Consider the following 15,494-nt stretch of genomic DNA (forward strand, 5'->3'; position numbering starts at 1 on the left):
CCAATAGGAGCAAACCCTAGCCACCTCCCCACCATCGCGCCCCGGTTGCCCACCTCGCCGCCGGCGCCATGGGCTCCTCCTCGAGCCGACGCCGCTCCAACAGATCCACCCCGCCTGCACTGCCTTCTCCTCGGCCGTCTCCGCCACCTGCGCCGCCAGCATTCCAGATAGCGTCGCCAGCGGCTGGCCATAGCGACAGGCCATACATCCATGTCGATGTGTGCCGTCGCTACTGGGAGATGGCAACGCAGCCTATACTTAAGTATTTCGAAAATAAATGGGCCTGGCCCAATAATAAGGTGACGCAACACCTAGAATAGCCTCTGGACGAAATTTATGAAGTGGCATCTTGTATATTTCGTCCAAGGCTTCATGCACTCCTTATGGTGGCTTCAAAGTCCTGAAATCATCACTTGTGACTCCGTTCTTGATCCCCTTGCGCATGCCATCATCTCCATGCTTGGTCTTGCTCCAGTGTTCATCCCTCTTATCCATGCTAGGCCCTTCATTTGTAAGCAAAACAAATATATCCAATTTAGGCAGCATCATATTCTCATGAACATTAGAATCATTACCAAGAAACAAAAGTACCTGATAATTTAATTGCCGTGCGCGAGCTCTAGTAATTGGTCCAGTATGTATAGCAGCAGGGGCTGTGGGTGTAACAATGGTATTGATGTCCCCATCATCCCCCCCTTCTTGAAATGAAGTCGTCCTTGACGGAAGCTCATCTTCCGCACCCAAATAAGGCTTCAAATCTGCAATGTTAAAAGAGGGACTAACCCCAAGATCTGCAGGCAGCTCAAGTTTATATGCATTATCATTTATTTTCTCTAACACCTTAAAAGGACCATCAGCACGTGGCATTAGCTTTGATTTGCACAAATTAGGAAATCTATCCTTACGCAAATGTAACTGAAAGTGCGTTATATCGACTAGAGGGGAGGTGAATAGGCTATTTTTATGAATTCTTTACTGAGGAATTTCAGGGTGAGGAAATTCCTGAGTGAAGAACTACTTGCAGAGGAATAACTACTCAGAAGTAAACATAACTCTACATGAGCATGGTCTTCATGATGAAATGAAAACAAGCACAGAGTACAGAAAGCGTAAACACAGGATAACACAGGATAAAGACAAACAGACTAGATAAATTGAACTTAGGAAATAGGGAAAGTCTTCAGTCAAAGTCTTCAAACAAATATGAACAAGCACACAACACAGAAATGAGGAAATGGAAGGGTTGAGGAAATGGAACCAGGTATCTTGGTGAAGACAATGATTTGGTAGACCAGTTCCAATTGTTGTGACAGTTGTACGTCTGGTTAGGGCGGATAGGTATTTAAACCTGAGGACACACAGTCCTGAACACGCATCTTAGGACACTCAGTCCTCACCATCTTCCCCTTGAGCTAAGGTCACACAGACCTCACCCAAGCACTCGTGGTAAGTTGAACCTTCACAGACTCGGTCACTCGGTGATCCACAATTTCCTCTTGGATGCTCTAGACCATGACGCCTAACCGTCTGGAAGATGCACATTCTTCAAAGGTAACAAGCGTCGGATCCATGCAGGATCAATCTCTTCAGTGATGCTCAATCACTTTGGGTTTGTAGGTGTTTGGGTTTGGGTTTTCCTCACTTGATGATTTTCACTCAAAGTCCTCGGAGGATGGGATGCTCTCAAATGACAAGTGTCAGTTTCTCTCGGAGCAGCCAACCAACTAGTGGTTGTAGGGGTGGCTATCTATAGCCTAGGAAGCAGCCCGACATGATAAGACATAAATGCCCTTTAATGATATGACCGTTAGGTCGGTAGATATTTTGGGACAGCTGGTGCATAGTACAACAACGGTCGGAATTTTGAGTATCAAATTCCTCAGGGCTATCATGTTCCTCACTGTGTAGGCAATCCGCACTGGCGAATTCCTAACTCCCCAGTCAGAACAAATTCCTCAGAGACCAGAAGAACTTTGTCTCTGTCACTGAAGAAATTAACTGAACTGTATGAGATTTCCAATGGCTTCACTCGAAGGGATTGGTAGATGTAGGATTTGAGTTGAGCATCACTTGGAATTTTTTCCTTAGTATTTCCTCGACCCCCTTTAACAGTACGGTGTTTCCTATGACTCAAGAAAGAGAAAATGAAACTACGAAAACAAAAATCTTCATGCTTCATGTTCCTCGAATGAATACCAAGTCTTCAGGATCACACCAATTTCTTCACTTTCAAAGTCTTCAGAAAGTCTTCAGAAATCCAAAGTCTTCAGTCGAAGAACTTCATTTTTAGGGGCCGACTTTCTCTGTAAATATCAAACTCCTCATAGACTTATAGAGCTGTGTACACTCACAAACGCATTAGTCCCTTAACCTATAAGCCTTCAATACACCAAAATCACTAAGGGGCACTAGATGCACTTACAATCTCCCCCTGTTTGGTGATTGATGACAATATATGTTAAGTTTTCAACGGGGATAAACATATGAAGTGTAAATACTGAAATTGGGGAATTTGATTGCAAGATATAGAAGAACTCCCCCTGAAGATGTGCATCGTGAGGAATTTGTTTTTGAAGCAATGCACACTTTGAAGAGTAGAATCATGGAGATCTCCCCCTATATCTTGTAGTTCATACACGCATATAATATGAAGAATTTGAAATGCATGATGAAATATGGTGACTGATGTAATTCAGCATGCGTGCATTAACATTAATGAGGAATAAACATGCAGAAAAACTCAGCAGAAGTGTCAGACCACCATAGAGTTTAAGTTTACAACTCGATCTAGCAAAAGTCTTCAAAAGAAGGAGAGTTGTAACAGAGAAAAAAACGCCCAATAAGTAGACCCGCTTGAAGACTAACTCAAATTTCTCCCCCTTTGTCATCAAATGACCAAAAGGGACGAAAAATGAGGACTAACGCCCCTGAATAATATCTAGTTGATGGAGGAGCGCCAGCGTTGTTGGGGTCGTTTGTTGTTGTAGGGCCTGCAGCAGTGTCGTCCAAGTCTTCAAACTCGTCGGTGTCGCGGGATGAAGAATATGAGCTGGCCCCAAGGAAGGAACTTTGACTTTCTTGAATTTCTTCGCTGGAGGTGCAGACCAATCAAAGTTCTCCTTGAGACCCATTTGCTTCAGATCTTCTTCACCATACAGATGTGATAAGATAGCCCAGGTGCGATCGAAAACTTCATGTAGGTAGTAATCGTTTTTCTTCACTGCATTATGTGTAGCAGTCATGTCGTGAAAGAGAGAACCAAACTGACGCTTAACCCATTTATGGTTTCGATCCACCTTCTGGCAAAGACTAAGAAGCAGCTCACGGTCAGTCATCACCCTGGAGCTGTGGCTTGAGGATTTGGCTTGGATGCATGTGCATCAGAATCATGAGTGGCAGAGTCATCATTGGTGGAATAAGATGCAGCTTTGCGAAACTGACCATCCAATGGACGAATGCCTTCATCAATGACAGCAGGTGCCTTGCCCTTTTCATCAGCTGAGGAATAATTCTGCTTGAGGACTTCAATTGGGGGCAAGTAGCTGAGGTGATTCTGAAAGTCAGCCTTGTAGTTTAGTGAAGACCTTGTTCTGAGGAATCTCATAATCCAAGGAGCATAAGGCTTCAACTCAAACAGAGAGAGTGAAACATTTGCCAGAGTCCTCATGAAGAAATCATGATAATTGACAGGAATGCCATGTATGATGTTGAATAGCAGATTCTTCATGATGCCAACAATTTCCTCATCAGACGAGTCGTGGCCTTTGATAAGACTCATTGTCCTTGTCAGAATGTGATAGACTGTTCTGGGCACATATAGCAATTCCTTCACGAGGAATTTGGTCCTTGGTGCTTGACCGGGCTTCAGGGGCTTCATCAGCACTTGCATGTAATGGGTAGTGAGTTCAGGCTCCTGGTATAGACAGCGAGCTCCTTCAAGGGGTGGATAGATGGGCAGGGTGTGAAGTAATTCAGAGGCCGGTGCCTTATAATGAGTGTTATCGGTCATCCAGTCCAATACCCATGTGTTGATATCATCAGGATCACCTATGATGTGCAGTGTAGCGTAGAACTGAAGAATAAGCTCTTCATTCCAATCAACAATGTCAGAGCAAAAGTTGAGGAGGCCTGCGTCATGAAGCACATTGAGGACAAGGGAGAAGCAAGGCAGTGATTCATGTCCACCTGAGGAATATGCTCGTGGTAGAAGACTTTATCCTTGTTGAAGAACAGTGAAGAATAGAAATTGGCTTGGCTGGCAGTCCAGAAGCGCTTCCTCCTAAGACGAGCAAAGTCATAAGGATTGTGGTCCGTGAAGAATACATGCTCGTCGAAGAAGTAATCAGCCTTGAATTTTTGCTTCTTCAAGAAGGGATCCTTTGGCTTCGGGTGAGGAGTGTCCATCAATTGCATCACAACCTCAGGGATCTCGATCTCAGGTTCCGCAGGCTGAGGAATTTCAGGTTCTTCTTCAGTGGCAGCCTAGGACATCAATTCTTCATTTACATTTTCTTCAGCACTAGTGGCTGGAATCTCTTCATGGACAGACGGTGTGGCGTGAGGTTCTTCAGATCCCATTTGTACTTCAGTAGTGACAGGGGACTGAGGAATTTGTTGTAGGGGTGTGAACAGAGGAATATTGGGATGCTGACTTTCTCAAAAGTCGTTGTTCAACACTGGAGTTGTGCATCCAATGTCCACATCTTCGTATTCATTCATTTCTTCAACGCTGGCCTCTTCAGCAGTGAGCCGAGGCGTGGGCGATGAGACTATTGGGGTTGAAGGGATTGGATCCGCTTCAATTTCTTCATCCAACTGCTCTGAGGAAGCAGCAGAAGGAATGTCTTCATCGGATCCTCTTGGGATCGCATATTCTTCATCAAAAGGAACAAGGTCCTTTGATGGCATAGATGAGACAGGAACAACATCAATTGGATTTTCAAATGAGCTTGTCAGTGGCTTCATTTTCTTCGGAGCTGAAGAATCTGATGCAGTCGATGCCTTCCTTTTCTTCACAGTTGCATGCTCTGCAGCCTTGGTATTTTTCACATCTGATGGAGATGTTAGGATCCGAGATGGTGTAGGCGCAGGAGGAGCCGAGGAATTTGGTTCAAGATCTTCAGGCACAACTGATGCAGTTTCCCTCACTTCTTCATTTTCTCCAGGCGCAACACTAGTGGTTGTCCTGGCAATTTCTTCAGCGGTTGGAATGCAGTCATCAGCCCTGGTACTGGTATTTTCTTCAGCAGCCTGAGTATCATCAGCGGTGCTAGCATTTTTTTCAGTAGGCTGAGCAGATGCGTCAGCCTGAGGATTTTCTTGTTGCATTGGGGCTGCAACATTGGAAGTGAACTATTCAGTTAGTTTCACAATACGGACCTTGGCTCCCAGCCAATCAGCGCGGTATGCGTCAAATTCATCACTGAGTTTCTTGATCTCATATTGAATAGTGACAAGTTCTTCATTTGTCATAGAGACAACGTTTTTCTTCAGGAAGCGCTCCTTTTTGTACTGCGCTTTCTTCAAATGCCTAGCCTTGTCAAATTTCCATTTTTCTTCCTGAATGAAGTGAGTCAACATATGACTTTGCCATGAGTCAACTTGAAGTCGGGCATAGGATTGTTGGGGTCCTTGTGCCAGAGATCAATGTACTCAAGGATCAGTTTTGGATCCAAGAGCAGAGGCACACTTGTGCCTTTGGCTCTAGCGGCCTTGAGTTGCCTGTCCCTAATGATTTCAGCAAGTTCTTCATCATCAGCTTCGTCTTCATCAGACGGCACTTGAAAGGCAACCTGCTTCTTGCGAGGACTTGGTCAAGAGCCTCGTCCAGCAGTGGCCTTTGTCTTCAGCAGAGAGGGGCCAGTTGATGAATTTGGTGCAGCTGAAGAACTAGCAGAAGCTCCTGAGGCAATAGAGATGCCTGTAGTCCTTTGGCACGTGGCGAGATGCACAGGTGCTGAGGATTTTGACGGAGGAGCTGGTGCGGCTTCAGGAATTGGCCGTGAGGGGTTTGAAGAATCTGGCCGTGAGGGCATTGCTGAGGAACTTGGCCGTGAGGGCATTGGGAGTGAAGCACTTGGCTTATGAGCCGGCTTCTTTGGCATGGCCTTCTTTGGCTTGCTTGCAGATGCCTCAGTAGTGGCAGCAGCAGCAGAGTCTTCATTAAATTTCCTCACTGCTTCCTTAGGTACTCTGGCTAGCTTGGCCTGGCGCTTGGCCCATTCATCAGGATAATCCTCACCACGCTTGAGGCTGGTGGGATCAGCTACTTGTCCAGGTGCCAACAGAGGTCTTCGGCATGGAGGATTAAGAGCGAATTTCTTCATATACTTGGGAGTAACATATCTGTATTCTCTCCATTCCCGTGCCCATCTCCTCTCTATCCTTTGGATGCGCACTTTGCGCTCATTCTTAGTTTCCTTTCCATGGGTAGCCTCATCAGGAGTGCAATAATCCTTGTATATATCCTCAGGGATTTCAAATGCAGTGTTGACTTCCAGCTTCTTTCCTCCCTTCTGAGGTTTCTTGCCATCTGCCATTTTCTTCAGCTGAGGGTTTTGAACGATTGAGTTCTCTGAAGAGGTATGCAACTTTTCTTCGAGGAACGCTGCAAATGAGTTAAGTTGATGAGAACCTAATGATTCAGCAGTGGACATGTGTACCTATGAACAGAGTATAGTTGCGAGGAATTTGGAGAGGTCATATGCGTTCTCAGAAGATTTTGCAATAAGAACAAGTTTGAGGAATTTGACCGGATGAATCTTGAGGAATTTCACTAAGCGTTCTTTGACTTAGGTTCCAGAGTTGTACAGATTTGAAAATCCACATAATTGAGGAATCTTGAAGAAAAATGTTGCTTAGAGAAACAGATCAAGAACAGATGATATGTGAGGTGTCCAGTGTGTGAGGATTTGAAGAAAACACATTTTGAAGATTTGAAGAGAAACATCCGAATCAACAAGGGTAGTAAAAGTAACTTTTAATCACCCTAGACGAAGAACACGACGAACTGGGAAGTGTAGATTTGAAGCTCATCGGTTCAGATCTTCCATGCCCTAACTTGGCTGAGGAAGACAGCTATGGCGGCGGCGGAGTGAAGAAATCCGCGTCTGTCATGAGTACGGCAGTGACGAGGTCGAGGTAGTGAAGCTCTTCCTCACCGGCGACGATGGAAGTAGCGGCAATGCTAGGGTTTGAGAGCTCGAGTGAGGGAGGGAGGTCGAGCAGAGTAAAAGTGAAGTGAGGAAGGGAGAGGGTATTTATAGGCTGAGTGAAAAACTGCTCGCCCGAGGAAATAGGACGAACATGCCCCTGACCCTTCTCATTCGCGTGACATGTGTCACCCACGTACTGAGAGGTGACGATCATGTGCGATCGTGGGTGAATAAGATAAGTATTATCGTAGAAAGTGTAATGGTTTGAGCGGCAAAGGACGAAAATTCAGATAAGATAAGTTTAAAGTTCCATTCGCAATTTCTTCTGCTGACAAGGACACGGTGAAGATTTTGAACGAGTTTCAAATAGAACGCACATGAAGAATTTGTGAATAGACTAGGTTGAGTTTAGCATAGAGGGGGAAAGGGTCCGATCACATTCACTTAGCAGAATAGACAACTTGAAGAATTAGCAATAAGTGAATGTTGTAGAGGACATAAACTCATATATATATATAGCCAATGAAGAAAAACAACGGAAATGGTCAAGACAATCCAAGTTGAAAAACAACTGAGGAATTTCAAAACTGAGGAAAAAACTCAAATTGAAGACTTTCAACTTTTGGTTGTGGCGTGACCCACTGTATAAGAATGATGATTTCAGACACCGCGTACAATTGTTGTAGGGTTCCGAGAATCAAATTCTTCATTAATTTCTTCACACTTAGGTCTTGTACAATGGGAGATGCTTAAAGGGGTGCTTAGAAAAATAAACCGAGATTTTCTAAAGCACCGGTGCCTATTTCTACAGAAGAGACGCTTAGTTAAGCGTCTACTTTGTACAAATAAGTATCGGTGCTTAAGGAAAGCCTGGTTTATTTCTCTAAGCACCTCCCATTGTATAAGGCCTTAGAGTGTTATTCTTCATTGATTGAAGAAAAATGTTTCTTCATGTGTTGCACATCTAAGTCATCAATTTTACATAAATGTTAGGATGAGTGTCCTTTTCAAAGAACATTCGAAGATTCTAGGATATTTAGCTCACACCGCAGCTTGCTAAATCTCTTCTCATCCAAGGGCTTAGTGAAGATATCGGCTAGCTGTTCTTCAGTCTTCACATGCTCAATAGAGATGTCTCCCTTCAACACATGATCACGAAGAAAATGATGACGAATCTGAATGTGCCTTGTCTTCGAGTGCTGAACTGGGTTATGAGCAATCTTGATGGCACTCTCATTGTCATAATAGAGTGGCACATTCTTCACGTTGACGCCGTAGTCCTTGAGAGTTTGCTTCATCCATAGCAGTTGAGCACGGCAAGAACCAGCAGCAATGTACTCAGCTTCCGCAGTAGACAGTGATACGCAGTTCTGTTTCTTCGAGGACCAACAGACCAAGGATCGTCCGAGGAAATGACATGTGCCAGATGTTGACTTGCGGTCCACACGATCACCAGCATAGTCAGAGTCTGAATATCCAATGAGATCAAAAGCCTAGCCCTTGGGATACCATAATCCAAGTGTTGGTCTGTGAGCTAGATATCGAAGAATATGCTTCACAGCCTTGTGGTGTGATTCCTTCGGTGTAGCTTCAAATCGGTCACACATGCAAACACTAAGCATAATATCTGGCCTAGATGCACATAAGTACAATAAAGAACCAATCATGGAGCGGTATACCTTTTGATCAAAGTCAATACCATTTTCATCAATGCATAGATGGCCATTTGTGGGCATAGGGATTTTGACTCGTTTGCAATCTTGCATGCCGAATTTCCTCAGTCCATCCTTGAGGTATTTCTCCTGAGATATGAATATGCCATTGTGTTGTTGACGAATCTGAAGACCTAAGAAGAATTTCAATTCTCCCATCATAGACATTTGATATTCTTCACTCATCATATAGGCAAATTCATCACTGTAACGCTGGTTAGTACAGCCAAAAATGATATCATCAACATAAATTTGGCACACAAACAATTCACCGTCATAAGATTCAGTGAAAAGAGTTGGGTCAAGTGAACTGATATGTCTCCAACGTATCTATAATTTTTGATTGCTCCATGCTATATTATCTACTGTTTTGGGCAATATTGGGCTTTATTTTCCACTTTTATATTATTTTTGGGACTAACCTATTAACCGGAGGCCCAACCCATATTTGCTGTTTTATGCCTATTTCAGTGTTTCGAAGAAAAGGAATATCAAACGGAGTCAAAACGGAACGAAATCAACTAGAGAAGTTATTTTTCGAACGAAAGCCACCCGATGGACTTGGACCCCACGTCAAGGAAGGAAGGAGGAGCTCACGAGGGTAGGGGGCGCGCCCACCCCCTAGGGCGCCCCCTACCCCGTGGGGCCCTCGTGGCTCCCCTGACGTGCTTCTTCTGCCTATATAACTCCATATACCCTAAAACTTGCAGAACACACAATAGATCGGGAGTTCCACCGCCAGAAGCCTCCGTAGCCACCGAAAACCAATCTAGACCCGTTCCGGCACCCTGCCGGAGGGGGAAATCCTTCTCCGATGGCCACCTTCATCATCCCGATGCTCTCCATGACGAGGAGGGAGTAGTTCTCCCTCGGGGCTGAGGGTATGTGAGGGAGTCCTGAATTAGGGGGTGTTCGGATAGCCGGACTATACCTTCAGCCGGACTCCTGGACTATGAAGGTACAAGATTAAAGACTTCGTCCCGTGTCCGGAAGGGACTTTCCTTGGCGTGGAAGGCAAGCTTGGCGATACGGATATGTAAATCTCCTACCATTGTAACCGACTTTGTGTAACCCTAACCCTCTCCGGTGTCTATATAAACCGGAGGGTTTTAGTCCGTAGGACAACATAGACAACAACAATCATACCATAGGCTAGATTCTAGGGTTTTAGCCTCTCCGATCTCGTGGTAGATCTACTCTTGTACTACCCATATCATCAATATTAATCGAGCAGGACGTAGGGTTTTACCTCCATCGAGAGGGCCCGAACCTGGGTAAAACTTCGTGTCCCTTGCCTCCTGTTACCATCCGGCCTAGACGCACAGTTCGGGACCCCCTACCCGAGATCCGCCGGTTTTGACACCGACATTGGTGCTTTCATTGAGAGTTCCTCTGTGTCGTCGCCGTCAGGCTCGATGGCTCCTACGATCATCAATAGCGATGCAGTCCAGGGTGAGACCTTCCTCCCCGGACAGATCTTTGTCTTCGGCGGCTTCGTACTGCAGGCCAATTCACTTGGCCGTCTGGAGCAGATCGAAAGCTACGCCCCTGGCCGTCAGGTCAGATTCGGAAGTTTAAAACACACGGATGACATCCGCGGAGACTTGATCTTCGACGGATTCGAGCCACTGCCGAGCGTGCCGCACTGTCCCGACGAGCATGATCTAGCTCTGCCGCCGAACAGTGCCCTGGAGGCCGCACCCGCATCAGCTTTGACCCTTAAGTCGGAGCCAACTGCACCGATCGAGGATGGGCGGTTGGACGCCACCTCGGGGGCTGCGATCCCAACGGCGATTGAGCCGAACACCAGCCCCGCACTCTGCGAGACTTATGACTCCAAGGAGCTGGACTCCTCTCCGGACTCCGAACCCTCTGCGCCCCTGCCGATCGAATCCGATTGGGCGCCGATCATGGAGTTTACTGCCGCGAACATCTTTCAGCACTTGCCTTTCAGCGATATTCTGAAGACACTGAAGTCTCTCTCTTTATCAGGAGAGGCCTAGCCGGACTACGGTCAGCAAGGTTGGGATTCGGACGATAAAGAAATTCAAAGCCCACCCACCACCCACTTTGTAGCCACTATCGACGATTTAACCGACATGCTCGACTTTGACTCCAAAGACATCGACGGTATGGACGCCGATGAAGGAGATGATGAAGAACTAGCGCCTACTAGGCCTTGGAAAGCCACCTCGTCATATGACATATACATGGTGGACACCCCAAAAGAAGGAGATGGCGATGGAACAGCGGAGGATGACCCCTCCAAGAAACAGCCTAAGCGCCAGCGTCAGCGGCGCCGCTCAAAATCCCGCCAAAACAAATGCGGCGACTCCAGCACGGGAGATAATAATACTCCGGAAAGTGCCGAAGAAAACCCCCTCCAGCAAGATTTAGCACAGGAGGATGGGGAAACCAGCTCTCATGAGAGAGCGGCTGACATAGAGGTCGAGGACGATAATTATATGCCTCCCTCTGAAGACGAGGCAAGCCTCGATGACGATGAATTCGTCGTGCCAGAGGATCCCGTCGAGCAAGAGCGTTTTCAACGCAGGCTTATGGCCACGGCAAGAAGCCTCAAGAAAAAACAGCAACAGCTTAAAGCTGATCAAGATTTGCTAGTCGACAGATGGACTGAAGTCCTTGCGGCCGAAGAGCATAAACTCAAACGCCCCTCCAAGAGCTACCCAAAGCGCAGGTTGCTACCCCGATTAGAGGAGGAAGTACTTGATGCGGCCGACCGGCCACCTCGTGGCCGCGACAGAGAGACCTCTCGGCCCTCCACTGAAGTCGCACCCCGTACCAAGGCACGGGAATACGCTCCGGACTTAAGAGATATGTTGGAGGACAAGGCAAGGCAAACAAGATCGATCTACGGATCGCGTGGGCGCCCCACGGCTCGAGACGGTAACCGTCACGCCGGCCACAAATTCGGCAGGGCCGAACACAGTAGACAAAGCTCATTGGAGCTACGTCATGATATAGCCCAGTACAGAGGCGCCGCACACCCACTATGCTTCACGGATGAAATAATGGATCATCAAATCCCCGAGGGTTTCAAACCCGTAAACATCGAATCATATGATGGCACAACAGATCGCGCGGTATGGATCGAGGATTATCTCCTTCATATCCACATGGCCCGCAGCGATGATTTCCACGCCATCAAATACCTCCCACTCAAGCTTAAAGGACCAGCTCGACATTGGCTTAACAGCCTGCCAACAGGGTCAATCAGTTGTTGGGAGGACCTGGAAGCCGCATTCCTCGACAATTTCCAGGGCACTTATGTGCGACCCCCAGACGCCGATGACCTAAGCCACGTAATTCAGCAGCCAGATGAATCGGCCAGGCAATTCTGGACACGGTTCCAAACAAAGAAAAATCAAATAGTTGACTGTCCGGACGCAGAGGCCCTAGCGGCCTTCAAGCACAATATCCGTGACGAGTGGCTTGCCCGGCACCTAGGACAAGAAAAGCCGAAGTCTATGGCAGCACTCATGACACTCATGACCCGGTTTTGCACGGGAGAAGACAGCTGGCTTGCTCGTAGTAACAACATGACCAAGAACCCTGGTAATCCGGATACCAGGGACAGTAGTGGCAGGTAGCATCGCAACAAGCAGAAGCGCCGCATTCACGGCGACAATGCTGAGGATATGGCAATTAATGCTGGATTCAGAGGCTCTAAATCCGGTCAGCGGAAAAAGCCATTCAAAAGGAATCCTAGGGGGCCGTCCAGTTTGGACCGAATACTCGATCGCTTGTGCCAGATACATGGCACCCCCGAAAAGCCGGCCAATCACACCAACAGGGATTGTTGGGTGTTCAAGCAGGCAGGCAAGTTAAATGCCGAAAATGAAGACAAGGGGCTACATAGCGATGACGACGAGGAGCCCCGGCCGCCGAACAACAGTGGACATAAGGGTTTTTCCCCCACAAGTGCGGACGGTGAACATGATATACGCAACCCACGTCCCCAAAAGGGAGCGGAAGCGCGCGTTAAGGGACGTATACGTGGTAGAGCCAGTCGCCCCAAAGTTCAACCCATGGTCCTCCTGCCCGATCACCTTTGACCGAAGGGACCATCCCACTAGCATCCGCCATGGCGGATTCGCCGCATTGGTTCTAGACCCAATTATTGACGGATTTCATCTCACTAGAGTCCTTATGGACGGAGGCAGCAGCCTGAACCTGCTTTACCAGGATACAGTGCGGAAAATGGGCATAGATCCCTCGAGGATTAAGCCCACCAAAACGACCTTTAAAGGTGTAATACTAGGTGTAGAAGCCAACTGTACAGGCTTAGTCGCACTTGAAGTGGTCTTCGGATCTCCAGATAATTTCCGACGCGAGGAGATAATCTTCGACATAGTCTTATTCCGCAGCGGCTATCATGCACTGCTCGGGCGAACCGCATTCGCCAAGTTCAATGCTGTCCCGCACTACGCATACCTTAAGCTCAAGATGCCAGGCCCTCGAGGAGTAATTACGGTCAATGGAAACACCGAACGCTCCCTCCGAACGGAGGAGCACACGGCGGCCCTTGCAGCGGAAGTACAAAGCAGCCTCTCCAGGCAGTTCTCCAGTCCGGCCATTAAACGTCTGGACACTATCAAGCGTGCCCGGAGTAACCTACAGCAAGACCGCCTGGCATGTTCTGAGCAGGCGTAGCAATGCGGCCCCAACCCCAACCCTCGCAAAAAGGCGACATCAGTGCTTCGCGTACATAATTACGCTCTAAAAATACCATGGGTACAGGGGGAGGGGCACCATCATGGCACGCCCAAAACACGGCTTAAACCGCACCAGGGACTGCCGATTTTTTAATTTTTCTCTTACTTTCAGGACTCCATTCTTCGGAAGGCCTGTTCGGCAGTTCAATTGCCGCACAAACGATGCAAGAACAAGGGAGGCAGACAAACCACGCCGCATTACGGAACTCACAGGTGGTCTCTATCATGAGCAGTATACCTGTTTCACATACTATTCCGCAGCTTGCCCCTGGAGCAGACATGTTAAATAGTCCAACTTTTTGTTTATCGCATTATTTGTATCGTTCTGCTTTGATCGCAGCTATTTTTAATAAACAATGCATAGCTTTTGTCTATTTTTGCATTACCTTGTTATAAATATATGTTCCTTGACGACATGTTGCACCCGTACAATTTGGTATGGCCAAAATACGCCAGGGGCTTTAGTACCCCTCAATATGGTGTGAGAAGTCCGAACACTTTCACAAGTGCGGCACCCCGAACTTATAGCATTATATGCATCGGCTTCGAATCATGTCTTGGGTCAATAGTTGGGTTTGCCTGGCTCCTATGTTTTGGTGCCTTACGTTCCGCTATATCGGCTAAGGTAGCACTAGGAGAACCACTGCGATTGTGCCCCAGTTGAGCTGGGTCGAGCACCTCAGTGGAGAAAGCTAAAACTGACTGTCATGATGAAGCGAGAGCTGGTCGCTGTTCGAGAGGTTTTTTCGAGTCCCTAAAGACTTATGCCTCTTAGGGCGAGGAGCCGGCTCTGTCCGGCCAAGGCGTGGATAGCGCCCCAAACTCGGTCTTCCGAATACCAGGGGCTTCGCCGAAATTTAAAATTATAGAATTCTATGGCTAAGTGAGAGTGTTCACGCATTATAGTCTGATTTCCTTGTTCGTTGGGCTGAGCGCCTCCCTCGAAGGACCCAAACATGGGAAAAAGAGCGCTCAGGTTTATCCCCGAACACCCCAGCACTAGCGGCATGGGGGCAGAAGCCGATGACTTGCCATCTCTTAGAATTGATAAACAGCCGCACAGAAGGTAATATTTTAAATTCCAACAACATTGCTTAGAGCATATGAACAAGTTTTCAGCGCATAGGACAAAACGAGAAAGTTCCACTCAAAAATTACATCCCTAGAACATTCATCCGCCACAAGGCAGGCACCCTTCAGAACATCCTTATAATAATTCTCGGGCTTGCGATGCTCTTTCCCCAGCGGTGGCCCGTCCTTCACAAGCTTCTCAGCATCCAGCTTGCCCCAGTGCACCTTAGCACGGGCAAGGGCCCTACGGGCACCTTCAATGCAAACGGAGCGCTTGATGACTTTGAGCCTTGGACAGGCCTCCACCAGCCGCCGCACCAGCCCGAAATAGCTCCCAAAGAGAGCCTCTCCAGGCCACAGCCGAACTAGGAGGCCCTTCATGGCCTGTTCGGCCGCCTTGTGGAGCTCGACCAGTTGCTTCAGCTGGTCGCTCAGGGGCACGGGGTGTCCGGCCTCAGCATACTGAGACCAGAACACCTTCTCTGTCAAGCTGCCCTCCTCGGCTCGATAGAATGCGGCGGCATCAGACACACTCCGGGGAAGATCTGCGAACGCTCCTGGAGAGCTCCGAATTCGGGTAAGTAACAAGTAACTCACGTTTATGTGTTTGCTTTGCATAAAGAATGCCTTACCCGCCGCTATCTTCTTCACCTCATCCAACTCCTGGAGGGTCTTCTGGGATTCGGCCTTGGCAGACTTAGCATTTTCAATAGCCGCCGCGAGCTCGGACGCTCGCGTCTTCGAGTCAAGCTCCAAACTCTCATGTTTTTTCATGAGAACCTGGAGCTCTTGCCGCACCTTGCCAACCTGGGCCTCATACT

The sequence above is a fragment of the Triticum urartu genome, chromosome 5A (genome assembly GCF_056163025.1).
Source record: "Triticum urartu cultivar PI428250 chromosome 5A, HENAU_Tu73, whole genome shotgun sequence".
NCBI classification, from domain to species: Eukaryota; Viridiplantae; Streptophyta; class Magnoliopsida; order Poales; family Poaceae; genus Triticum; species Triticum urartu.